This window comes from Anser anser (genome assembly GCF_964211835.1).
Source record: "Anser anser genome assembly, chromosome: 22".
Classification (NCBI taxonomy): Eukaryota; Metazoa; Chordata; class Aves; order Anseriformes; family Anatidae; genus Anser; species Anser anser.
Genome location: NC_139743.1, coordinates 8,994,721 through 9,021,819, shown reverse-complemented (window position 1 = coordinate 9,021,819; position 27,099 = coordinate 8,994,721). Strand labels below are relative to the sequence as shown.

Below are 27,099 nucleotides of genomic sequence, written 5' to 3'. Positions count from 1 at the left end.
CAATATCTGCCACTCAGAGGTGTTGAGTGAGTTTATCCACTGCCTGTAGCACTGAAAGTCCCACTGGGAGACAAGCTGTCCCCTCTGCCCATATCCATCAAGAAAGCAAACCAGCCACCCTTTTTATTTCCCCGTGGATAAAGAAGATGTCCTTTTGACACATGGCTATCTCTAACCACAGGATTAGATGGAGCAGTACCAGCAAAATGAAGCATGAGGCAAACAAGTCGTTCCTCTCCCAAATCGTTCAGCGTGGAGTAGAGAGGCTGGGAGAAATTACAGCGGGGCACATAAATCACGGCATTAATTACGTATTCAGCCAATGTTGCCAAGGTTTTCTGTTTGCAAATTGCCTGCAAACAGATTGAAAAAGTCCCCGCCATATTCCTCGTTTGAAAATATTTGCAAATTTCTTCACGGTCTGAGGATCAATTCGAGTTGAAAATGTGATTATGGAATCTACAATTCACATCCGCGCCATTCCCACTGACCCAGCCGTGGCCTTTTGATGTTTCTGCACCATAAATATGCAACGAAGAAGTCAGAAAGTCACAGTTTTAAGGCTAGAAGGGAACAAAATCATCTAGTTTGACTTCCAAAAGGTTTTCCTCTGCTAAGTGCTGCTATGAGCCTAATAAACTACCCACTAGAGCAACTTTTAGAAAAACTCAGTGCCTTGATCCAGCACCTTGAAGTAGTGAAGAATTTACCGCCTTCTTCAGTTAGCTGAGCCAGGGCTTAATTACCCTCGCTGTTTAATTTGTATCTGAACATTTCTAATTTACATTCAGCTCTTGTTGCGCCTTTGCTAAAGATCCCTTGGCTCTCTGAAGCTTCTCCTGGCGTGCCTGCTGATAGACCAACAATTACCGCAGCTGCCTCGTCCGCGGCTCCAAGTGTGGCACTTGGAGCCTGCAGAGCCGGACCCTTCGCTCACGCTTTGGGCTGCGGCCGGTTCTGAAGCAGCCAATCCTGGATTCAAAGCAATGGGGCATGTCTGCAAAAACTGGGAATTCTGCAATCAGGGAGATGTTTTGAAATGTTCCCGGTGGGGAAGATTTGAAGGAAAAGTTTGCTTTCCAGGAGAATTCATGCTAGCGAAGCTCGACTGGCTGTTCAAGGTGAGTGCACACAAAAGGGTCAGGCTGAAACTGTCTTTTGAATTAGAATAAATTATCCTCTTTCATATGCCTCCTTAATGGCTCTCCTTTGCTGTGCTCCATACCGAATGCCTCGCTCAGACCACATGCAGCTAGGAGGTGAGCTGAGACTTCTCCTAATGATCAGCTTATTACATCTATGAATTATGCACACAGCTAGTTTATGCAAAACAAGCCGGTTATTATTATTAAAATCCCGACAACAGCTAAGCAGCTGGTGTCTCACTGTCTATCATGCCTTGACTCCTGTTTAACATGCTGACCAATATTGCCTCCTTTTTTCTTTGGCTCTTCCATCTGTCTCTTTATACCTACCAATTGGGTTTGTCTCGGGCACCTTTCATTCTGAGCTTGTCCGATATCTAGCAGAAGACAGTCTTGCCCAACAAATGGGACTCCAAGTGGGAAAAAAGTATGCATTAAAACTTTTTGTAGACTTTGGATTTAAGGCAGTTAAAGATCCTTGTTAAGCTCACAGTGCAGAAGTGCCAGGTGTTGCACAAACCCATGTATCTGGTCCTTACACCAATGAATCTGCAGTCCAAATTGTTGCCTTTTCTGCTAGGTTTCAGCTGGTTTATCTCATCTGTCTTTCTCATCTTGCCTGGGAGACACTGAACATGCTCAAAGCACACGGTGTGCCTGCACTGTGCTTTCCCAGATCTTAGCGTGAGGCCCAAGCCTAGCAGGAACTTCCAAATGCTGGTGTTTTCCAAATATTATTAAATATGAATATCCAAGGGAATTTGTTTTTCACTGTTTGCTTGGTTCCGCTTACTGCACACTCAGGTTTTAAATGAGAGCTGAAAGTGTGCAAGACAGAGAGAGATGAGAAGAAGGTGGAGGGAGAGAAACATCTGGTCCTATGAGAAACTTGTTTCTTTGAAGTTTTGGTCTTCTTTCCCTCAGCTTCTCACATGTTTACATATGAGCAGCCCATCAAGAAACCTATGGATGGACTGTATGTGGGGGCCTCCGACACTTTGGTAACCATGTGTTTCATTTATCTGTCACTTTTGTTTACTCTCATTTGTATACTTTACTAATTTGACTTGACACAATAAGGGCATGACCATAAGAAGCAAAAGGCATTGCTTAAATATTTCATATAATTCTTTTAAAAAAAAAAAAAAGCATGTGACAGTAAAGTACTGGATCCTTCATCCTACTCATTTTTATTAGGAAGAAAGGAGTTTGGGGGAAAATAGCCATCATTATATCAGATTATGCATGAATGCATAATAAAACTCTTAAAGATATGTGAAATATTGGTGCATTCACTAATGGGAATTGATTCAGAATTTTATTCATTTTTAACAAGATTTAATGAAGTTTCCTTGTATGTTTCTCCCTGTGGTTCATTATTCCATTAAGTGCCATTTAATCTGGATGATGTGTGTAGAAGATAACAGCTTCCGATGGGTTTTGTTTAACAAACTCCTCGCCGGCTCTCCCATGGGCTGAGAAGAAGTGACAGGTCCCATCCCAGCACGGGGGCCACCATGGCTTCCTCCAGTGGAGTTGCATGAAAGATAGATGGGATCAGTTGGGAGTCAACTGGTTTTGGCAGATGCACTCCCTGCTGATGGGTTTGGAGTGGGATTAACAATTTAAAGCACAGCTCTCCCCTGCATTTATCATCTTTGGCTCTCATTAGCAGCATGCACTCATGCTGTTGAAAATCTAGTTTTTAAAAAAATGGCAGTCTGGATTGAAAGATTTCCCATTGTATTTTGGGTTGTTCCCCAGTTTTGCTCCTCGGGGTGCTTTGCAGCCCACGTTGCAGTCTCTTATGGCTCGTGGTCATCCTCCATGTGGCTGCCCTTGACCAAGCGCTGCCTGCAGCTGCCGCTGTCCTGGCTGCAGGGTTAGGTCTGTCCTCACCTCATTCTTCTACTAACTAATCAAGTTTAATCTTCAGAGGAGTTCGGCTTGTTCTGAACCAAATTGCTTTGCCGGTTAAGATCTTTCTTTTGTCTCCCAGCCTAAATTTAGCTGTTGCTCAATGATGGCCTTTAACTTAAGCCATTATTTCCTTCCCTAGTGTTTTCTTCTCTGACATATTTATAGAGAGCAGCCAGGTCCCCTCTCTGTCTTTGCTTAGGTAGGCTAAAGGAGCCCTGCTCAGCTCCTTCCCTCTCCTGAGATTGCTCTCCATTTTCAAGGACAATGTAGTTGCTCTTTTTAGCAGCTGTTCCAGGGCCAGTTCACCCTTTTTCAATAGCGGTTATTAAAACTGTACAGTGCATTTCCGAGGCAATCTCACCTGAGTCTAGCACGCTAACAGGAATACCTCCTCATCTCAGCCAGAAATGTCTTCCATTCAAGGTACACATGGAAGAAAATACTTCAAGCACTTAAGGACAGCAAGTGGATTTTTGTGTGTGTGGCTATGCCGTACCAAGGCCATTCAAAATTCGAGCTGTACTCAAGGAGTAATGGTCTACCAGGCAGGTCCATGCCTCACCTGACACAGGATAAGCAGATATCATGATCCAAGATGTTTCCTCAGTTCAGCTTCCCTGAACCATGTTTAATTTGCCCATTTTATTTCCCCGTATAACCCTTCATCTATAAGTACAAAGAGTTCAGCACACACCTTGCACAAAGCTGCTCAGAAAGATGCTACCAGTTCCCAGCATTGCCAGAATAAAACTAGTAGGGACGGCCACCTGTTGTGTGTCGAATACGAATTCAGCAGAATGCAGGCCATTTAAATGCAAAAGTTAATTGGAAATGCTGAATGACTGCAGCCATGGGGGTGCTAGAAAACCTGTCACCAAATTGCTTTAGGTGAGTCGGACCCAGCCATGCGCTCTGTGGCAGAGCCAGCAACTGAATCGAGACATCCAGAGGACTGCATTAGGCTCTGTGCCACCATCACCCACTCACCGAAACTTAAAAGCAACATTTAAGAGCACTTTTATCCCTATGGAGAACCATGGCTCCATGTAACATTAGGGCTGGTGACACATATTGCATTCAGCAACCTCACGTCACCCTGACCAAAAATGACCTGCCACATCCCCACCCTGGCAGGTGCTTGTTTTTCATTGTGGTGAGCTGCTGGAATAAAGGAAAATCAATATAATGCAAAATAAAGACCTTTGGAAAAAAAAAAAAAAAGAAAGAAGGTGAGCCATGATTCACTTTATTTTAAAGCCTTTGCCCACACCCCTTCTGTCTAACCTGCTGGCATGCACGAGCCAGAGAGCAGCGCTGGATCCCATCCAGTAATTACAGTGATCAGGAGAATTGAAATGTTTTGCAAAGCTTGCTTGGCTTTTATAGGTGAGCTGGAGAACAAGACAACTTGGAAGTCTCCTTGCCTTTAACAAAGATGCCGTTTCATTATTCAAATGAGCAGGTACCATATAGCGGTGATTGCACAGCTGGTATCTGCTTTTCTCTGCAACTTGAATTCTTTAGGGGGGTCTTGCTGTCTGGTATCAAGGGAAATGGGAATAACAAGGCAAGTGATTGCTCCTCAGGTGGGCTATGCTTTGTAGATGTGATGTCCCCCTCCCGATTGCTTTCACATCCTGTGCTATAAGCATTTGGGTTGCACTGATGGCTGAGCTCTCCCTCCAGATCTCTCTAAAATGCTTTGTAGAAGGTTGGTAGTGCTAAGCAAATGGGGAAACTGAGGCAGGGACCAGTATTTGGAGCTGGCCCCACCAAGAGGTTGCGCAAGGGATTGTCGGATAGGTTGGTCTTGGCTTGCAAAATATGCATAGCACAGTAGCAGTGTGGGGGCATTTGCACCTCTGTGCCTGCCCTCACCTCCTCACCTGTTTTTTGAGCTGGTGCCATACTAGCACCATGAAAAGAAAAAAAAAAAAAAAAAAAGGAAATGGAAAAAAAATGAAAAGAAAAAGAAGTGTTATTTAGAGGAAAAAGCATTTTAAAAGAATCACTTCTTCTCCTTAAGTAACGACTGTGGAGTCTGAATCCTGCTCATCATTTCAAACTGCTGACTCATTTACCACTTGAAATGAATTGAGGGCTGTTAAAGGTTTTATAGAAGATTTCATTAAATATGTATTGAGCCAGCTTAAGATGGAAATTGTTATAAAAGCTGGCATCGGCTCAAAGAGCCAAATGTTTCAGTTTATTACGGAGATATTTTACTCCTGCCTCTGGCCTGCACCCCGTTTCCGCCGTCAGAAAGCTGTGGCTCCCACTGAGCACCCAGCGGGGCCCTTGGCACCACAGGGATTTCACCATCCAAACTGAGGGGACTTGGCAGATGTGCAGCAGGATGCGGGCAGAGATGGGGCACCCCCCCGTGTCACTCAAGAGGGAGAGGGGAGAGCCCAGCAGCGTGTGTGAGCTTCTAGCCTGGCACAAACTCTACGACAGGCACCCTTTAGACGCTGTTTCTAGACTCAGTGTTACATACTGCACCAGCTCTGAGCATCTCCCTGGGTTTTGGGACCCTCTCTCAACTTATGGATGGGCCAGGGGCATGCAGCAGTGCCCAGCTCTCAGTTTTAGCTTCTGCTTTGCAGACTTGGGGACCTAATAGAGAGATGCCCTCACCCGTGGCTGGTCCCAGCCCACGCTCCCTGCTCCTGTCTCTGCGGCTGAAGGAGGGAAGGGGAAGGCTCAATCAAGCAGCGGCTCGCTGTCGAGGAAGGCAGCCGAATAGCCTCGTGCGAATGAACTGGTTTGTCAAGATCAGGGCAGCATTAATGTTCCCCCAGGCTAAGCACAGATGTGTTTTCACTATTACATGATCTCGACAATTAAAACAACTGTACCTGCATTTATCATATTGATGGGATGAAACATGCTCGGTTGCACTGAGGCATTCTGCGAGTGCATTATTCATGGGGCCTAATACATCACACAACTATTTTCATCTTGCTTTGTAAATGTATATGGAAGGAGAGGGGCTGCTGGAAGGTGAGGAGAAAGCCTGGCGAGGCGTCTCTAACACAACTGGCAGCAATACGGTGCCTATCCATCTGCTGGTGGTGGAGTGGCTGTGGCATTTATCAGAGCCAGAATGTTTTATCTCATGTCAAAGTGAGAAATTCAGCTAGATGGAAATCGTTTTTCCCCATAGCCCACCATTAGCAAGAAGCTTTAAGGACCACTCAGCACAGCAATGGGTGTAACCAAGCTGCACATCTACCAGGCACGGGTACACCCCGTAAAACTCCATGTCACTACCCTCTGTCCCACCTAGCCATTCCATCTTTTGCGCTGCTTCGTACATACATGGTCCTGTGCTCATTTTGCTCCACAGGTGCTTCAAGCAGTCTGATAGGCGGAAGGCTTCCACGGCCATGAGCACCGAGGCTTTTCCCTGTGAGACACTGCAAGGAGGCCCCATCAATAACATTGTGTTTTAGTCTGGGTCCTAGTGACTTCGCTGTGCAAGCTATGAGTAAATCCACTTCCACTTGAGCTCTGCTCTGCGCTCTTTTCATGGTTAAATCCAGGCATGGACCCGAGGCAAGTGCATGACCTTGTCCCCCTCTGAGGGGTATGAGACTTGAGCTGTATGCAGGCCATTGGGTGTCACTTGGCTCCACAGGTGTTGGGACGCTTTGCTCAGAAAGGGCTAGAGCCAATGCAGCTGTTAAGAGGTGAGGGTGAAGGTGCCACTGACAGATCTCACGGGTCTCTTTAGTGCCTGAGCCTTGAAATGTCACGCCTGAAAATGCACCAGGATGGCAACATACTGATTTCTTTCTCACGTCTGCTTCTTGGAAAGAAGGAAGGAAGGAAGGAAGGAAGGAAGGAAAGGAAGGAAGGAAGGAAGGAAGGAAGGAAGGAAGGAAGGAAGGAAGGAAGGAAGGAAGGACGGACGGACGGACGGACGGACGAAGCCATACACAGATTGGTAAGAAAGAAAGAAGCCACACACAGATCGGTGAGAAAGAAGCTGGGAGAGGATTCCCTGCTGTACACAACAGGCAGGGTCATGCGAGGGCAGCAGGCAGGTGTGACAGCTCCTCTCTGGGAGAAGACTGTGGGAAGTGGGTGCCAGCCATAGCCAATACACTTCACATTGGGTTTCTGCAGAGGGCTGACATCTCCCCAGGGCTGCCTTAACACCTCTCTTACCCACACCACATTCTGCATCCTTTCTAAGACCCAGTTGCTGAAGATCCAGCTGTTTAAATCCCCCTCAATTCCCTCTTTTTGGCTGGTGAAAAGACGCCCATACTCTTAGCAAGCTGGTGGCACTCACTGATGATTGCCAAGCCAGAGCCTGCTCATCAGCTGCTCTAAATAAACCCGTCTCTCCTAAAAAAAAAATGAACCAAAGCAGGCAGAATTACACCAGAAAGGGCAACATTGTGCAAACTCCCCCCAGTATATTTGTTTTCTCCCTGCTGGCAATGACCCATGCACCACAGCCCAGTTCATTACCGACAACACTTGAAGCAGCCGGCGATTAGGGATGCTTGCGGCTGCTTCGCTCAGATGGAGACAGTTGTTTTTAAAAGAGGAACAAAATAAGTTGCTTCACCTTTGCTGAACCTGATTGCTTTGCAGTGGAAAGAGGCAAGCTGAGCTGTTTGAGTTTCCATTTATTGAACTCTTTTGATTTTCTTGGACATCTACCTGGAACATTAAGTATACTTTCTCCTTTCCCTATAGTCCAGTTAATGCAACAAAACATGAGAAGCCTTCAACTTCTATTATAGCAGAAAAACCTTCAGCTTGTGATAAGAAAAGAAAATGTTCCTCTTCCCAGGAAAGGTAGAAGAATTTACCAGCAGCACATTCAAAGATGCCACAAAACATAGCAGCGGCTCCCTGAATGAGAAGAGCAGGGTTTGAGGGTGGTTGCTGGGATTTTTTGGAGTGAAATGCTCAAATGTCAGCCACTCTAGATGAAAGAAAATGATGGTTTTGGCTGCTTCTTTCACTTTCCTAGTTCATAAAGAAGGAATGAGGATGGGAGATGAGATTTCACTGTGTACTGGGATTTGTTGCAGTTGTTATCTCAGATAGGAAATGGCAAATCAAGTCTGCTTGCTGTCCCCTCCATGGTGACTGGAGCATTTGCCAGGTGATACCAACCCCTTCCCACGTGTGACCCTCTCCAACCTTCAAGGATCATCCTGGGGGCAGATGGGGACTCCCATGTCCTTTGAGCCTCACCCCACTGCAGGAACATCCCCACCAGCACTGGCTGTGACAGATTCTGCAGCAAGGAAAGAGGGTTGGGGATTGCTAAAGGGTGATGGGAATCTGCATGAGGCTTTGATGACATACATAATGGCTACAGAAGCAGTGAGAAAAGGTCTTTAGTGGCTGCCAAATGTGCAGTGGCATTACTGGGTGGTGGCAGGAGCAAGGTGTGAGGACCATAAAGAAATACAAGGGCAGAGATGGTAGCCAAGGGGCTTGCATAGTAAGCCTTGCATGACAGGAAGGATGAATATCCCAAGAGTTGGTCACCTTGTATCTGCAAGGCTGCAAAGAGATCCTTGGACCTTTCCTTAGAAACCCTTTTAAAATCTGAGTACCCAAGCAAGTGTGGGGGGTCTAATAGCAGCTGTCCCCGCCACAAAAGCCATTAGGCCTTTCTAATGCCACTTCAGGAGGGAGTGGAAAGTGCCATGGCAGCAGCCAGCTCCTGGGATCTAACAAAATGTGGCACTAAAAAACATTTGCCTTAATATCTTCCCATTTCATCTGATTAATGCCTGGCCAGCAGCAGGCTGCTCTGCCCCTGGATTCGGCGATGGCTCATTACAGATGCTGGAACCGGCCGCGGCTGGGGCCGTACCTGAGCCCTTCTGCCCTCTGGCAGTGCTCACGGGGGGAGCATGCTGCTGGAGGGGGAAGACCTGGCAGGGACCCAGAGAGGCCAAAACATTTCTGATACAACTCATTCTTCCTTCACACACTCTCCTTTCTCTTCATCCCTGCGGTACGGCTGCACTCAAGCCCAGCAGCTCTCCCTGGAAATGGGCGGAAGAGGGAACATTTGGGCAGAAAGCAGGTTTATCCCTCTGTTTTTACATGCCCAAATGACACAATGGGCTCAGGCGTAAAAGCAAGGTGGAGCAGATCACGGTACCCCCATCAGCCGATCCATGGCTGCCCGCTGATCTCACAGCTTGGTGTCCAGATCAGCCTTAATTTCTAGGAAATGGGGCTTGCTATTTTCGGTTTCACTCTCATGTCTCTTTTAGGCTGTCCTCTCTCATTGATGAAGGAGAATAAACCAAGTCACCCTTCTCTTTTTCTTAGATCCTGGTCTATATTTATAGCCACGGCCCTGAACAGGAATGAGCAATCTCCTGCTCAGGGCTGTCCCTGTTCACTTCCCTTAACCTCATCCCACATGGGTCAGCTTGCAAAGCTTTTCTCATGGCAGCAGCTCTTCTCTGGAGCCCTTCCAGTTTCCCCAGAGACATGTCTTTTCACTTTGTGGCAAACAAGCCACGGTTTTGCAAAACTGAACCAATGCAGCCAGCTAGAGGCAAAGGAGAGGGCAAATCCTTCTCACTTGCTCCAGAGCTGTGCGTCTCTCTGCATCTCACCCGGGCGACTTGGAAATACCCAGAGAAATTCAAACATTTTCTAATTGAGTTGGGTTTCCTTTTGAACAGCAAATGGAGGCGTGCACAGTCTCGTTATTTTTTTCTGTGGGCAGTGAATCTGGGAAGTGCCCTGGTGCTGGGTGTTGGGATGGGTGCCATGACTGCATTTCGCCCATGCATGAGGTGCTGCATGCCGATGCTGTGTCTCAGTCTCAGGCCGTATCATGCCTTCACTCAGCCTGGCAAACTCTAGCAGCTTTCCTGAGGAATTGCAAAGAATATCCCCAAAAATGGGGACGCTGTGGGGCTTGCTAGGGAGCAAACGGCTTGCGTGGATGGTTGGAATAAAACTTATGGCACTAAAACTAAACAGAGGGGTACAGGATTGAGTTAATTTGCATTCTGAGGATTTAGGAACCAGGTAAGCCATTGGACTCTTTTTTTTTTTTTTTAATTTTCTACCACAAGACCTAAAAATTGATTTCTTTCTTAGCAAAAACTGAGAGGATCAGATTTTGTCCTCGCCATGTGCCTGGGGGAGAGGGGACCTTGCAGAACAACCAAGTCTCCTAGGGCTCCTGGCAAAGCCTCACGAACTGACTTGAGACCCACCTGCAACGTTTGGGACTCCTCCATAATGAAGATTAAATGCGAACAAACTTTTAGCAATGTTGTATAATTTCCTCCAGGGCACATTAGAAGGGGAGCACCAGCACTGTTCAGCTTTGATGAGGCAGCAGTTACCTGGGGAGGCCGTTGTCCCTCCAGCTATGAATAGTTCAGACAAGCAGCTGTCAGGAATAGTTTAGGCAGAGCTGATGGCCTGGGGACAAGAGCTGGGACCATGAGACATCCCCAGCCCCTTGCCAGCTTGTATAGCTTAAAGAAGCATCCAAAAACTGGGGTCTAGGGTCGGTTTCTGCAAATAAAAGCAGCAAAGCATCTACTACCTTAAAAACCCACTGCAGATGCCCAGTGTGACTTTCCTGCAGTGCTAATAGGGTACAAGCCCAGATCATGTACTAGGTCTTGAATATGGGGAGTGTTAGGAAGGATGGGGCACAAGGACCCCCCAAAGAGGTCACATAAAGAGATTTTTTTTGCCTGTGGCCGTCAGCACCTGGCTGGGGAGAACAGGCTGCTGGAAAAAAAAAAAAAAACTAAAGGAAATGAAGTGCATGGGAATTAATCTGAGAAAATCTGAGTTTGTGGCTTATTAGCCAATTGGTATGCAAAAGCAAGAGGATGTTTTTTAAAGTGCATTTAGCCCTGCAAGTAGATTTTTACTTCCTTGAAGGTGCCAGAACACACCACCAAAGAAACTCTGCAAATATTTCCCAAAATCTTGCCCCAAAGGGTTGACCCTGGGCAGCAAGAAGCCCCCCAGGGCAGGGTAGAAGCTCGATCCCTCCAGCCCACTGCTCCTGTCAGGATGCTGAAATGCCAGAGATGACAATTAATGCCAATTGCCTCATTTAACTTCCTCAGTGGACTCTGATTTGGACTGATCCACAGGCTCAATTTTGATGTTGGGGATAGCATTTCTCATTTTAGGACATAAATCTCTTGCTTAGTTATCAATGCAAAGATTTGTCTGGTTAGCAGGCGCTGGCAGTATCTGTAATTCCACATGCTGAGGCAGGGCAGCTATCTCAGGGCTAGCGAGCGGCCTCTCCAACTAGAAAAATCTTATTTGATTAGAAAACGCAAGACCAACAACATTTCTCTAGTTTATTGCGAGGATGAATTGAAGTCCTGGCCCTATTAAGCTGATAACAAAACCGCCTTCAGCGGGGCCAGGTTTTGCATCAAAATGTTGGCAGAGGGAGCCCATGATGGTTTGGGATCCTGTTTTTTGGGGGAGGGAAAAGCCAAGACCTCTGGGGATGAGCAGACTCAAGCTGGGGGAAAGCTGCAAGGTGACTAAACAGCCTCAGAGCTGCCAAATTCTCCCTGGAGCAAATAAAGGGAGATTCAAACACCATGGGGGGTACCCTATAATGCCTCGATGCTATAACTGCTCCTTTGCTGGGGTTTTCACTAGTTCAATGGAAGGGTTTTAGATTTACGTCTCCCTCCAAGCCTCCAAGTCTTGTGTCCCCCAGCATCACCCCCAGGTGCCCCCAAAATCCGTCTCAGTCACGTCGGCGCCCTGACGAGCAGCCAGCCCGCCAGCTCCTTCTGCTTTCAAGAGCACTTGGAAAGCGCCGCAGCGCGGGAAGGAGCTCATTTGGCAGGTGCAGGCAGACAGAACAACTGCTGTCCATCTGCTCCGCTGCTCGCGCTTGTGTTTCTAATTGCGTCTTCAGGACAAAAGCTCCACTCGGAGCCCCGCTATCCACGAATAATTTAAATAAAAGTTGTCTCCTCTGTGGTTTCCTTCTCTGGTCTGTTCTTGCTGGGGTTTCTCCCTTGGTTCTCAGGTGCGCATCAGTCTGGCAGCTTCCCACCTGTCTTGGGAGCTGGGTTAGGGAATTTCAGGCAAAATCTTGTCATGGCCTTGAGGGTCCTTCAGGTTTTGTGGCCAGAGCCCCTGCCTGAGATGCTGCCTTGGGGATTCAGTCTTTACCAGGCAGTCACAAAAATATCACTACGGTGCAGAAAACTATGAATTTTTGGTGCCTGTTGGAGACACATCTCCAAATCTCTGATCTCAAGGGCTGTGTTTTATATCAGCTAACTAAAAGGAATGAAACCTGCTGGGAGAACCTCCCAGGTCTGCCTTTCTCAATGCTGCAAAGCAGTGGCTGTTGACACAGATGTCCCAGCAAGAGACATCTTCCTAATTCCCTCCCTGACAAACTGGAGATGACAAGAAGGATGGTCAGTGTGTGCAGGCCCCCTGCATTGCCTATGGAGGTAATGAAAGTCATTTCAGACAAAACCTACTTTCCTTTTTTTTTACACTGAAATAGGTAAAAATACACTCCCATTAGAAAGAAGCGATGTGGATGCTTTATCACCAGGGAAAGCACCACTGAGCCCAGTGCAGAAGGGAGATTAAATACACTGAATTCACTGAAGTCCTGGTTGCAGATGCAAATTTCACAGGTAGAGGCATAAATCCCCAACATGATGTGACTGGCAGATCGCCTTTGCCTGATAGCATTCTTCAAATTACACGAAAAAAAGATTTCTCTCCCCAGTCGTTGGAGAGGATCAGCAATTCAGCGGGGGGGTCCCCAGGGAGCGTGGTCCCCAGATTCTGGGTACCATGCCCAAGCACACATGCAGACAGACAAGGACATGGGACAGACTTTTCTTCTCCCTGCCATGCAGGCTGCTGCTTTGATTTGAGTTTTGAAACCCCACCGTAAGGCACAGGGAGGAAAACCAGAAAGCAAACATTTCCGATAAGCTGGGTTCAAAGGCAAAGCATGAAATTTGGATGAATGTGGTTCCAAACTCATCCAGTCTTGGCTCTGAAATGGAAAATGAATGCAATAGAGATTTAATTTAGATTTAAGGAGTTGTTTAGTGTGCTTATTAGAAAACACTGTGGTTATTAATTCTTTTCCTTTTGGGAATTTTTCCTGTTTGTCTGTTTTGTTTTTTTGAAGTGTACACTTTCAAAGTCAATTTAATCCTGGGGGAAGGTGTTGGCTTGACAGGTTTTAAGCTCAAATTTCTTCATTTACATGCAGAGATAGCACTAGAGTGGGAAGGGTAAACTTCCCATCTGGTCTAGAAGACAGGGCCTGGGATTATGAGGAAGGAAAAGCACATCTGTAGGTCTGCAGATTCTGGTAGGGATGCAAGCTGTAGACACACAAGCATCACCAAGTTCACAATACTTGGAGTTTTCATAAAGAAAAAAAAAATGCAGCATCTGTATTCAGGTGAGTGGGAATGAATATCTTGTATATTTTTTGATTTCTGTTTTGTGTCTCACCGTTGCAAAGCTCAGCCTGAAATTTGGTGGAGTTACACTACAGGGACCAAAAAAGTGCCTCTTGCGCGTGTCGTGATGGGATTTTGCATTGCTCAGCCTTAGCAATGCTTCTTTGCTTTTAGGATGGGGCAATGTACCGGCTCCAGGAGCTGGACAGAGACCAGCACGTCTCTTTGATTCTCATGTAGGTCACCGAACCAGCAGCAGATGGTCATGTCGTGGAGATGGACGTTAATTCCATCATCACATGCGAGGTGATGTTGTGGGTCTGGTAGTGGCTTGGGCAAGAGGCGTACAAAATAAACTCCTTCTTCCATTAATATTTAAAGTTCTCCAGAACTTTGAGTGAGATTCACTTAGGTCTGACCCTGGATAATTCTGATGTTTTCAGCAAGTTGGAAAAGAGAGTGACTAAACTGTGATTGTTCAGCAATTTTTATCTAAAAAATGGAATTTTTAATATCAAATTATGAAGGTATTTCAGAAGATGCAGAGATGAAATATCTACAGATAATTATGCTTAGCCTTTCCCCAACTCCACCCAAATAGCCAAAGGAAGCTGAATGCTTGTGATGCTTAGAGATGCACCTGAGCTTATGTCTTCTCCCTCATCCCCTGCTCTTTGGGGTCCCTGGGGGTCCCTGCAACCTAGCAGCAGCACTGAGCAGGGACCTGGCCCCCTGCTGTATTCAACAAACTCCAGAAAAGAGTTTCAGAGAGACCCTGTGAGGCAGAAATCCCCTTTAAAGCTACTGCCAGGCCTTTCTGCTGATTTTTGACCACACGCTGGCCTTCGGTTGGCCTCCTGTGCAACAGACCATTACGCTCACAGTAACCTTTGGGTTTAAAAGAGGAAAGAAAGGCCAGAGACACTTCCCTTGCTCCCCTCCCTCCCCTCCTTCCCCCTGATCTCCATAGCCTCTGCAGGTTACACAGCGAGGAGCGCTTCTGATATAAATAAATACAAATCCCCCGGGTGCGCAGCACGAACAGTTTCAGTGCAGCGAAGCTCCCGAAGTTCAGAGTTTAATGCAAAAGTCTGAAGCGACCACAATTTATTCTAAATTGCTTCGCTTGATCCGGTGACCTCGGAGAATTATCGCTGGAGAAGACCTGGATCAGTGGCAGAGGCAAGCGAGGGCGCTGATGGGAGCCGGCTCTCGCTGGTGAAGGTGCCTTGCTTGCAGGGACGGGGAAGGAGTGAAGTCTGGTGTTTAAAAAAACCTTGTGAGGCATCTCCTTTGGGGCAGCACAGGGAATTTTTGCCCATGGGAGCAATCAAAGCCAAGCATCCCATGGGAGGGAGTTGGTGGTGGTTCATCTCCGGTTGCTTGCCCCATCACTATCTTTGGCAGTGCATTGGTGCCATGGGGTATGGATGAATTTGGACCTCAGCCTTCTTCTCCCCATGGGGTTAGCTCCCTGGCTCCCTGCCCAGGACATTTTGCTGTTGAACTCCCATCTGGCTGCTGCTGGAGCAGGAAAACAGCTGCATCGAGCACTGGGAATAGCTGCAAGTGTCCAACTAATTCACAGCTAAATTGAAGCCCCCAAGGAGGCTTTGTGAGCATTGCCTGGGCTAAAAATCATACTAATAATTAAGTCAAGTAGAAGTCTTTGGAGGCAGAGTAAAACGGCTTCTGAGTAATGCGTGCTGGCACGCTTGCATCCTTGGAAATCGCCCTGCACCTCTGCTAACCCATACTGTGGTTCTGGGAGCAGGGTTAGGGCTTTTGTTATGTCTTTTGTTTTATTCTCTCCCTCTCACTCTCTCTCTCTCTCCCCCAACTCATTTCAGTTCTAGAGGGGGTAAAGGTTCCTTTGACCTCAGCTGTCTCCGAGGAGAAATCCTACCTCTGCCTGGGGTAGCCTCTGTCATCTGTGTCTGGTTCTTTTGCCTGCACTTGGGGCAGCCCTTTTGCTTCTGCTAAATAATCAAAATGGACTCAGAGACCCCCAGACTCTTCCAGTAGAAAACTTCAGGTTTTCTCCATGTGCTGGGGAACACTGGAAATTGCTGCTGCTTTGAGACTGAAGCAATTCGCAGAAAAGCAATGATTTCATCAGCAGAATTCCCAAAACCCAGGTGGACCCTTTGGGTCAATACCGGAAAATGAGATACTCAGATGAAAGTGCTGAATGCATTTGCGCTGAGCCTACAAGTCCTGGTGACGCTGAGCTTTGTGACAATGGATTGAAAACAGGAGTCACATGTTTTCAAGAAACCTGACTCTCATTCTAGGTCATTTCTCATAACTAACCCTTCCTTTTTCTGCCCCCGCCCCTAATTGCATTGACAGGATGATGGTCCTCAGTGCCAAGAGCTGCATGTGTGGGGGGCTGAGCACCACATCCCTCCAGTCCTCACCTTGCACAGGGATCCATTTGGGGACACTTGAGTCTCCACAAGATGCAATCAGATTCGTCAAGGAGCCGCAATTAAAATCTTGGTGCAAATCTAAGCCTGGGAGCTTCAGTTTGGTCTGGCATTCACAAGAGCTGTCGATTACAGAGTCACAGAAGGGTCAAGGTGGGCAGGGACTTCTGGGTCTCTCTGGTTGAACCGTGCCCCAGCAGGGCCACCTGGAGCAGGGTGCCCAACCCCACATCCAGGTGGGTTTGAAGTTCTCCAAGGAGGAGCACCAGCACCTCTGGGGGCAGCCGGTGCCAGGGCTGCAGCACCCGCCCCGCACAGCAGTGCTTCCCGAGGGGCAGGGGGAGCCAACAGGGCTCTAGGGTGGGCCCGTGGCCTCTGGGCCTGGCCTGGGTGCCACCGAGAGGAGCCTGGGTCCTCCTTTGCACCCTCCTTTCAGGTATACGGACACGTTGATGGGATCCGCCCGAGGCTCCTCTTCTCCAGGCTGAGCAGGCCCAGCTCTCCCAGCCTCTCCTCACAGAAGTGCTCCAGTCCTGTGATCAGCCTGGTCGGGCTCTTTCCTTGATGTCCAGGTCTCTCTTGTAGCAGGGGGCCCAGAACTGGACTCAGGTGGGGTCTCACCAGTGCTGAGAAGATGAACGCCGTCTTCAAGGCAGCCAAAACCCAGGAAGCCATAAGCTGCAATGGGCAAGGGCAAGCCACTGACCTCTTCACTGGGAAGGCACGGCCCCATCTCTTCACGCTGACGGCAAGGAGAGCTTACAGCCTCCGACACGTGTCAGAGACTTAATAAAATCCTGTTCTTTAGGAAGACACTCCTCTTAAGCCTGGACAACCTCTCACACCTTGAGAGGGCAATGAGAGCTTTTCAAATCTAGTGAAAATCCTGCTCTGAATTTCTCCCGTTTCTCCATTGCTTTTGTGCAGATCGGGATCTTGGATCTTTAGTAGGAGGCAGATGCTGATACCATTACTTGGAGCCATATCTTGCTCAACGGGAAGCCCATCATGACTCCAGTGCTGTTCCTCCTGGTACCCAATGCTCCCCATCAGCACAGAGATCGCATTTAACGCAGAAGGATGCATGAACAAACTGACTTTTTCTCTGCGGGAGCTGAGTTTTTTCCTGCTGGAAGGCTTCCTCAAGCACATGTCCTAGGGTATTTAGGGTAGCACCGACAGAGGGGAGGATATTAGACTGATTCACCTGTGGGTCATTATCTAATTAGACTTAAATGAAGCTGTTTGATATGGAAACGTATTTCCACAGCTTTAGGAATAAGGGCTATGGAGAATAACAACAGATGCAGAATAACACCCCGTCTCAGACCAGCAAAGATTAGTGTTACGGCTAAATTATATCCTGGCCCAGTAATAGGGTTATTTCTGTTCCCAATGCAGTATTTAGATGAGGAAATCAACAGCAGGAAGTGTATCTTAATTTGCTAATAACAGGAAAGCGAGCAGCAGCTCAACCAATCTCGGTGACATTGGCGGGGTTCGGCAGGATTTGGGCAGATTAGAAAGCGAAGCCGTTGGGTAGCAGATGGCATTTCCCCGTCTACCATCAAAATGCAAAGTTAGTTAATGAATTTCTGACATGGAGCGGCACGGCGGGAAAGGCTCAGGCTGAAAGCAAGTGGAAAAAACACGAATAACAGGAGCTGGGAGGGACTGGGGGCTGCTCATCCCTTGCCGATGCTGCAGACACATGGCCGGGATGCAGCAAGGATGTGGGCACTGTCAAGGACAAACCTGCCGGCTGCTCATTCCAACACAATTCTCTTTATTACCCATTCGCTCAAAAAGTGTCTCCTGTATCTGGGGCAAGTGGCCGTCTCAGACGGGCGATAAGAGGAGCTTTTGAGAACAGTGCAAAGAATAATTCTCCATTTGCCAGCTGACCTGGAATATCAAGGGAGAGGGGGAAAAAAGATTATTGATCTAAAATAGCCCTCTTTTGGTCTATTTTATAACAGTTGGAAGGAGAAAAAAAATAAAATAAAAGTGTTCCTGGTTCAATGAATGGCGAGGGGGTACCATTTATTACCCTGATTCATTCCTTTTTAAATGAGTGCAGGTGTTTTTCAAATGAGACACCTTCCCCAAGTGAGCAGAACAAAAAGCTTTTTAAAAAAATAAAGAAGCTCTGGCTTTTTTCAACTGATGAGTGTTTGTTTTAGGCAACTCCTAGTACTTTTTTAGAGGGTAGAAAAATTTTGAGGGACCTTTTTCTGAATGTCGCCAGTTGGAGTCACGTATTTAAAGAGTTAATTTCCACTTTTCCTCATTCAAACTTCAGCTCATTTAATTTAATACAGAAAAAGAAAGAGGAAGACATGTCATTGGGTTTACATAACAGTCTGAAGACACTACAATTATTGTATTATGAATAGTGGAGTATCCTTATCATATAAACTCCCACACACTGGCAGGAGTATAACAAATTCTTCACTTGGTCTTTAGTGCTGCTTGTCATTATGAGGATAGTTAATTAACCTGACCTTTTTTTGCTTTAAAGGAAAAACCCAGAAGATCCCATCTCTCATCCGTCTGTTTTTAAATAAATGAAATGAAACCCAAAATACACCAATCAATGAAGAAGCCACAAAAGAAAATTCAAGAGCCCTCTTTTCCTCCCCACTCTGAAGACCAGAGGAAAACAAGTGTGAAAAGAAAATCTATGGTAAATAGAGCATCTCTGCACTAAACAACAGGGAAATAGTGAGTGTGGTCTCAAGTCCTACAGCCTTAGCCATAGACATAAAGTTTCCACAAACAAGAAGCCTTGAGGGAGACCTTCAGAAAGAGTGATCTCAGCTTTAATGAAGGGCTGGAGAAAAGGAGCTGAGAGCAGCCTGATCAATAAAACACAAGCTCAACCAGAAAGCTTCAAAATGTATGCTAAAAAAGGGCAAACAAGCAGGTAAACAAGGCCCTGGAGAATGATGCAGAAGCGGTAGCTTATGGAACATCTTGCTCCAATGGAGAAACTCTGAGCTCTGAGTTTCTCCACTGGGAAAAGTGGGAAAAGAAAGGGGAATTTTTAACCTTCATTTAAATGCATCCATCCCTGACCCCCAAATCTTTCCTGACTGTCCCCACTTCACAAGATTACCCTATAGACTCCTTATTTCCAAAGAATCAAGCTGATATTCAAAGCTGCAGGCTCCAGGGTTGAGTTGGGAAGCAGCAATATTCACCGCCTCTCCAGGGAGGCTTTACACGAATCACTTCATTAGACATGGGCAGAGCGCAGAAACCGCATTTCTAAGACACAGCAGTTTATCTTTCTTTTATGTTTAATCTCTTATCCGACTCCCACGACTTGAAAATATTTCCTACAGGATGCTTTATTCTGCAAAAAAAGTTCCTCAATGTCAAAACTGGAGGAGGTTCAGGCTGTTGTGAGTTACTCCATCCAAGCAGAGTGTTGGATGAGATGCCTGGAAGATGTCTGGAGACCAAGACACCTCTGTGCATTTTCTACTCATCTTCATGCAAGGGGTGGGGGGGATAGTGGTCGCCGCAAGCCCACGTGTGTGATTGCAAGCAGCTCTTGGAGCTGCTGCTCCCATCCCAGGTGGCTGAATGCTCTATTTAACTCATTTCTAAATATACCTCGCCCAGCCGTCGTCTGGCAGCGTATCTGCTGTATGACCACAGGCAAGTTATATAAAATTCTCACCTCGGTTTCTCTCCCTCAGCTCGACCAGAGCCCATGCAGTGACTATTGTCCTCCAGCTCTTAGCTGTACTCATAAAAGCAAATAAAATCATTGAGAATGAGACCCAGGCATATATATATATATATATATATTATTATTATTATTTTTTTTTTACTTCCAGACAGTAGTAGATTTACTATGAAATGCCCTCTTGGGTAGACCCAAATAAACATTCATTCTGAATGCAAGCCACCACAGAAGCCTTATAGAGAAAAACAATGCAAGGAAGACATCAACTACTTCAAAATGTTTTATTTTTATGCCATTAAAATGTGGCTTCTGGCTTTTTGCTTTGCAGCAGTATTGTTCCACTTCAGAATGGATGAGAACAGAATGGAAGAAGGAGCAGAGGAAGAATTTTTTTAAAGACTCACCCCTTCCACTCCAAATTAACTGGGAATTCAGGAAAAGACAACATTTTTTTGTTGTCTTTGAGTTGAACTATATTTTTTTCACTCCTTTTTTCATTCCAGAAAATGAATCCTGGACTCTGTGTCTCTCTTACCCTTAGTAAGAGTGGTAAAAAGCTGTTGTAGCCTTGTCAGGTCTTTTCAATGAGAACGGCTAAGAAACTCCACTCAAAATGTGTCTGGGGGTAGTTCACACCTGTGTTTTGTGCAGTGTATCTTGAATGCACACATTATACACTCACACAGATTTATAAATGGAATATACTGCTTGGATGCTTTCTTATATTGTCATAAATCATTTACTTTCATCATTCCCATAACAACCAGAACCATATAATCAGATGCCCAGGAAATTAATCCTTCTGTTAGGGGAAATATAGCCACTTCAGTGTATGCAAAGCCTTGACCAAAGCATCTCTTGTGAAAAGATGCTGACGTTCACATGCTCTCGAAGCATATGTGTGCCGACACTTCAAATCGGTAGCAATTGTCTAACCGGAGCACAAGAACCTCATAGGATCTATGTGTGCATGCTTTGCCTTACTGCTTTTGTCTGATTAAAGGAGATGAAAGCTTCTATAAAAACCAATCCTGCAAGTGCAATTGCATTATCCAGGAATGAGGAGTTCCTGACAGCAACTTCCCTTAACACCCACAGTGCCGAGGTCAAGCACTGGAGCTCGAGTTCAACTCTAACCCCAATTTTCTCTATGTCTTTGCAGGCAGGTGGACTTAGGCAGTGCACAAACCATTTAAATATTGCTCCAGAATGAAAATAGCTTACTTGACAGATTGGATCCAATTTTAAGGTGCTGCCTTCATTACATTCCAGTGTAATGTTCCAGCATATCTGCTCATTGACCTCTCCACCCAGTGCTCAATGGACGGCATTGAGCAGCTGCAGAAGAAAAGTTGCTCAGGGTACATCTATTCAACAGAAGCAGACATGACAACCTATTGCACACACGTGGTGCTGACACCAGTGTCAATCTGTCCCATTGGAGGCAGCCAAGCAGACGAGTTGAAGGTCCGGTTACATGGGGCACAAGCTGCAGCCTCAACCTTTGACCGCAGGGAAAACAGGGCACGAAAGGCAATGGTTAGTTTATGTACTACCAAGGGAGAAGGAGGCAAGGAGAAGAGGACATGGAGGAGGTTCATCGAGGAGCCAGGGCAGAGGAAAAGACGTGTGGTGGATTTTAATGCATCCTGAGAGAGTTCAGCACATAGGGGTCAGCAGGCTTTGAAAGGCAAGAGGGGAGGAAGGTCACTGGCTGCATTCCAGACTGCTCTGAAGTTTAGACTTTTCTGGTCTTTCTGAGAGTTTAAATGAGCAGGACCCATTCGTTATCCCTCCCTTTCCTCCTCAGACTGATGTAGCATCGAGCTGGTGCCAAGACTGTATGTTACATGAAGCTGGATCTTGCGTGTGTTGGTTTGTCCCCTGGTGCATCCTTATTTGAAAAAGCACTTCCAAGCCTTTTCAGAAGAGATCTGGCAAGAATAGTCTTAATTTAGCCTTTGGCATCAGTCAGAAAAGAGCGCTTGGGTATGCAGGAGAAGAGATCCTTTATTTTTCATTATTTATTTTCTGTGACACAGAACAGTCTTCTTTCTGCAGGGAAGCTGCTCAGCCAAACTCATTGCAATAAATAAACAAAAAAAGTTTCTGGGGAATGTCCTGATTTGATTAATTTTGCCACAAGGATCTTCTCACGAGAAAATAAATAAATAAATATGTAAAAATCAAATCTGCAACCAACAACATAATTTTTATTTTCAGCTTGTCATTCATTGCATTTGGCACAGACCTGTTACTGCCCTGCAAGCAAGGGATGCTCTTGCATGGATCATCTGCACCACTAAGATCCTTTGCAGCCTTTTTAGACCCCAGAAAAACTCTCCTCTGCCCATGCTCTGCAAAGCACTTGTGTATCCTCATAGCTCAGACCCTTGGAGCAGTTTGGACATGTGAAAGATATGGATGTACTCACAAAGTCTACCCCAGCAAAGCCTGACGGGGACTGATGGTGAGCATTAACTAGAGGGAGGAATGAACATTTCTCCCTACAGTTCCCAAAAGATATTCTGAGGATGACAGCTCTCTATTTTTTAATTTACAGCTTTTCCCTGTTGGAATACTCATATCTGGTGCAAGCTGTCATTGCTTTGAGCCCGCAGTTCCTGAGCAAGCTTTGCAGCACGTGGGATCTTCTGGGCTGGGTACAATTGGCTCCTTGGGCCAGCTGTGCCCCAAGCAGGGCTTGTTCTTGTGCTGTCCCCAGGCAGTATCCAGCTTCCTGCTCTGCTTGCAGCCTGCAGATCTTTGGGAATTACTTTACGACATCCCCCCCATCTGCTAACCTGCTCCAGATGCTCTCTGGCGAGTTTTTGCTGACAGCTGGCTTCGTTGGGTGGTGATTGAAGAGCCCTCTGAGCTGGTACTTGCAACTATAATGGATGCATCTTTCATGTGCCACATTGAGCTGGAAACAAAACAAAGAGGAGTCCTACCAGAGTGGAAGGCAGAGCTGCATCTGTCCTGAGCTGCTAATGCCAACGCACCCTGCAGGGCTCACATCAGACAGAGCCAGGTGTTAGGGTCATCCTAAAATACATAGGAAGGGCCATGAGAAAACACTGGGAAACATTTCAGATACATCTAGCTTGTCACTTTTACTTTTCTGGAAAGCAGGAAACGCAGAAGTTTTCCAAGGGAAAACATGTTTTAGAATACCATCAATTCCTTGGGTTTCATATAGCTGACTGAAACGCAGTGGAACTTTAACCACTATGTCTGGAGGGCTTCAGGGAAAAAACAACACCTCTTTGGTACCATGCAAAACATTTGCACTTGACTGCATTATTGCTAGAGAATCATTTAAACTGCATCAGTTCAAATTTAAATCGCATTTGAAGTAGCAGGTCAAAGCAGCAGCCTGTGTTTGAGCCAGCCAAATCTGCTGCCTAAGAGCATTGTGGTGCCCGCAGAGGTGGCAGAGCTGATGTCCCCAGGGTCTTTGCAACGAGCAGTGCCAGTGCCACCACAGGGCTGTCCTTGCCATACAAACCCCAACACAGAGAAATAGAGGTGACCTACTCCAGAGGTTTTGAATCACAAATTTAAAGCTCTGGAAGTGCATGAGTATTTCTCCAAAGTAGGGTTTTGTCATTGATTCTTTCTTTCCCCAACAGCTCCCCCATACACTATCAGCTGCCACACAGAGAAAAAAAATATGGAAATGACAGCAGAGCAACAGAAAAACTAAAACATTTTCACAGCCTTGTCTGCTGGTTTTAAGTGCATTTCACCACAGCTCAAAATTACATTATTTAGTATCAATTATCCTTCGATTGAAGCTCAGAGAGGTGGCAAGGCTAGCGTTTTTATCTCATTAGCATGTCTTGCCTGCTAACCATTTGCTATATTCCCTCCCTTTGATCCTGCCTTTGATTATATTGTGTGACAAAAGCCCATGTAATCTACTATTATTTCCATTAATAGCAAATCTGCCCTCCTCTTTGACAAGCCAATTTATTATCATTGCAGCGTCTTTGTGCATCTCAGCCAGGTTGACATCCTCTTCTCCGCCCTGGCGGTGCAGAATTGGCAGGTGTTGATCCAGCCCTGGTGGCATGGGGACCTTGGAAGTGTCACGGAAGAGGGCTATAAATATTGACACTTTAATGGCAAGCAGAAAGGGATGAGACAGTGCGAAGTGGTGATGCAGTTCAAGTAGTTTTGCTCTTCGCCCCAGGAAGATGCAATGGATGAAGATGCAGGAAGAGGTCTTTAAGGAGGTGAGATCCATTTGGTGACCTTTGAGCATGACCAACTTGTTTCTGTGCCCTGGGTAAGATGTACCTGCCCCTTGTCAGCCATTTGTGCTGTCCTTCTGCATCCAGACACAAGGCTGGAGGACAATAAAAATAAAATAAAAATACCCATTCGTTGTCCCAAAGTCAATCTGAGAAATGTAGTGGATATATATGTACATACCTGGACATGTCATTGGCACTGGATTTTTTGAATGAAGTTTTGTAACCAGAAGTGGGAGCTGAAGCCAGAGCAGGTCTTTATGTGTCCGAATATTTGATGAACCAAACCAGGTGGGTATTGCAAAGTGAGCCCGAATTGTTCTTGCCATGCTTTGGCTAACCCTGGTGTGATGGCGACATTCTCCATTTGGGTCTTTAATAATGATGCTCCCGTTGTAGACTCAATGAATTTAAATTAGATATTCCCACACAGCTACAACCCCTCGCTTCCCCAGGACCATTGCCCAGCCCTGACTGCACATCTCCATCTACTCCAAGTGTAAGCACCTGTTTTCAACCTCAAAAGAGACACACTTGAAATAAACTGCTGGTGTCATGAAAATACCAGCTCCGACAACACAAAAGGATAATCACGGTTCTTAACTTGAACACATGGTGCACAGTGCTTAGCTTTCTGTGTCTTTCTGGTCTAAAAAGGTAGTGAGAAACAAGGTCCTTTTGAAGAATCAAGACTTTTTGGTGTGATTCAGTTATCTGCTGTAGCAGGGAAGAGAAGAAAGCCATTAAGAAGGAGGAGCCTTATCAATGTGTAGGTTGAACCTCAGCAAAATCTCCTGTCAGAAATATAAAAGATTCAGGTCCAGGTAACAATGGTGCCTCTCATCCTCCCCTTTCATTAAAATTTCCTCCTCTACCTTGAAGTCAAAAGCAAACGAGTAGCCCAAGGTGCTGAGCTCCCCTTGGAAGCACGTTGGGCTCTCTTGCACTGCCATTGCCGCAGAGTTTCTTCTAAATTAACTCTGGGTCTCAGTGACCCTGGGAAAGAATTTACAGACATAGTTTCAAAGCTGGCTGCATTGTAGGAACCTCATCTGAGGTTTTCTGATGTTCACTTGGAGAAGTATCAGGTTCTCGGGCTCAGCATAAAGGCGAGGGTGTGTGTGAAGGCATTTCCAAGGCCAGACCAATAAGACATCCCATGGAAAGAACATCCAAACATGCATCAGGGAAAGTGCAAACAGCCCTATCATTGCATATAACAGAAATACTATCCTGGAAAAAAGAAAATATCACAGATATGTCTTATTTCACCATCTCTCCAGCAATTAAAACTGAAGAATCGAGGTGTTCCTGAGATTTTGAGTTGCTTTTCTGGAAAAAGGAAGGAAGAAAACATGGCAGAAATTATGGTGTTTTGCTGAAGATATATGTCCATCTATTTTTTCTTTTTGTCTTTTTTTTTTCAAACTTTTTTTACTTGTTTTTTATTTTTTTTTAATTTCACCCAGAAGCATTGAGTCCCACTGATAAGTTGTGCTCTCTGAAGTCCAGATCTGATTTATTTTAGGACACAAACTAAGTGCAAACATGCCATTTATTTGCAGCAATTCCTTGTCTTTCACGGTGACTCCCAGCATTGTAAAATAGTTTGAAAGAAGTGTTATGAATTACCTTTGAACTGAGAAATCTAGCTGTAAGGGACAAGCATGGGAAAGAGAACTTAATACAGGTCAGAAACCTTGTGTCCTGCTCACAATACAGATAGCACCAATTTCCTCCAAGACTCCCACTGAGAAAGGGATGCGCCTGTTGCAAGAGATGCTGCAGGCACATGGGGAAACCTTCATCTGCTGTTCTGCAGATCAGCATGAGGGGAGGTTTTTACTGTCTGAACATGGAGGTTTAATAAGTATTAAAGTTGAGAGTGAATTTAAAGCACAAGAGAAAATTGTGGAAGTGTTTTTGAAGCAAAATACAAAATTTGTATTTTGAGTTCTAGTTTAGGTAAAACTTTAAAAAGGGATAAAAAAAAAAAAACAGGCCAAAAAAAAAAAAAAGCTGTTTTTTGGGGGCCGAGAAGTGTTCTCATGTGGGTTTTCTGGCCCATATGTGTAGACAAACCCTTTGGAGGGCAGTTGGGCTGCAGCCCCAGGGCTCACTGACAGAGGCAGAGGTGTTCCTTGTTGAAAGGAGGAGGCAGAGGTGTTCCTTGGTGGCAGAGAGGAGGTCAGACTACATTATCCCCCAAATCTCCCCGGGTTTTGAAATCTATGCATGTTAACTGCTTATTTCTCTCTTGCCTTTATTAATTCATAAATAAATGAATGGAGTGGGTTGATTCTTCTTCTCCTTTTTTTTTTTTTTTTTAAATCTTTGAAGTATTTTTGAAGAAAAATAATTGGCAAAAAACCTATCCCTTTTCCCACCAGTTCTAGAGATTCATTTAAGTTTTATAAGTGTTATTTCTATTAGAATAAAGGTTTTATTAAAATTACTGTAACAACACTCCTTGGTACAGCATACTCATAGTCTCTAAATACCACTTTTAATATTAAGAACATTACCCTTTAAAACACAGAGATGTGCTCCCAGGGGGTGCCACATAGCTAGAAATCACCCAGGAGAGAAAGCACCAAATGACAGACCTTTAGGGATACCACTGTGTGCCCCTAAGCTCTGAAAACACCCTCCATTTTATTCTGTAATGAAAGGAGATGGAAAAAGGTAAGTGGTTAAGACTCAAGCAAGAGGTATGCTTGCAGCTTCAGCCAAGCTTCAAGCAAACCGTGAAGGTGTTTGGATCCTTCCTGAGACCCTGGGGTGGTTTTTTTTTGTTTGTTTGTTTTTTAATGTGTTTTTTTTTTTTTTTTTTTTTTTGAGAAGGAAAGGAAGGAAACATGGCAGAAATGGTGATGTTCACTGAAAAGATATGCCTGGATGATGGAGCCTAACTGATGGCTGTTTCGGTCCTGGGTTGTTGAGATTTGCTCATAGCACATGGGTAAACACAATAACTTCACCTGGACCGTATCTATCTGTTTCTATGTCAAAAAAATCAGCTGCTGTCTCCCTAGAAAAGTCACGTTGACAAAGGAGAGCTCTTATATGCCACGTGGCTACCTCTGACTGCTTGTTCTTGTAAGACAGTTCAGCTGGAGTTTCAACGTTATCAAAGCCTGTTAATTGCTTTGCTCCACTTTCATGCTATGTTTCAGCTTGGTCAAAAGCCTGGCTGTA

General features: G+C 45.6%; 1 long non-coding RNA gene across 1 annotated transcript; it reads left to right on the top strand.

The window, feature by feature from the left end:
* The first annotated feature begins 891 nt into the window (after nt 1–891).
* Nucleotides 892–26,394, top strand: LOC310885274. The gene is made up of 3 exons (XR_014574665.1): nt 892–1,121; nt 18,467–22,112; nt 22,206–26,394. It is a non-coding gene; the product is annotated as an uncharacterized lncRNA (long non-coding RNA).
* The last annotated feature ends 705 nt before the right edge of the window (nt 26,395–27,099 follow it).